Source organism: Crocuta crocuta, unplaced genomic scaffold, assembly GCF_008692635.1.
Source record: "Crocuta crocuta isolate KB4526 unplaced genomic scaffold, BGI_CrCroc_1.0 scaffold273, whole genome shotgun sequence".
Lineage (NCBI taxonomy): Eukaryota > Metazoa > Chordata > Mammalia > Carnivora > Hyaenidae > Crocuta > Crocuta crocuta.
In genome coordinates, this window is record NW_027529425.1 from 4,196,187 (window position 1) to 4,196,736 (window position 550).

A 550-nucleotide genomic window follows, 5' to 3' on the forward strand; every position below is an offset into this window, starting at 1 on the left:
TTAAAAAAAAAAAAAAAAAAAGGTAATTCAGGGAACGTTTGCTTTCTAACCTCCGTAAGCCTCCTCAAATCTTTTTTAATCAACAGGGTAGAAAATCAAAGACGGGTGGGGAAGCAACAGCTCTGAGCCAGCAGCCCAGCCTGGGTGCTCCGCGTGCGCCTAGCAGGTGACAGGGGAAGCCGGGCTCGTCACTCCTCGACTCGTTTGCGCGTCCCCCTCGCATTAACCGCGCCCAGGCACCCCGAGGGCGTCCGCGGGACCGCCGCGCACGGGCGGAAACTCGGCCCGGGGCCCCAGCGCTCCGCCAGCGGGGCCACGTGGCCGACGCAGGCCCCACCCCTGCCCGGCGCGGGGGTCCTGNCGTGCCCGGTCGGGCGGCCGGGCCAGCCACACCGCGCCGCCAGCAGCCGGCGAAAGCTAAGGGGTCGGCCTACCCCTGGCTCTCCTGCTGACCTCTGACCTTCGACCCCACCGCCTTTAGGGCTGCCCCTCGCGGGTGGCCGCTCGGTGTGTTTATAAACAGAGCTCTCGGCGGGGCCCAAACCGCGGA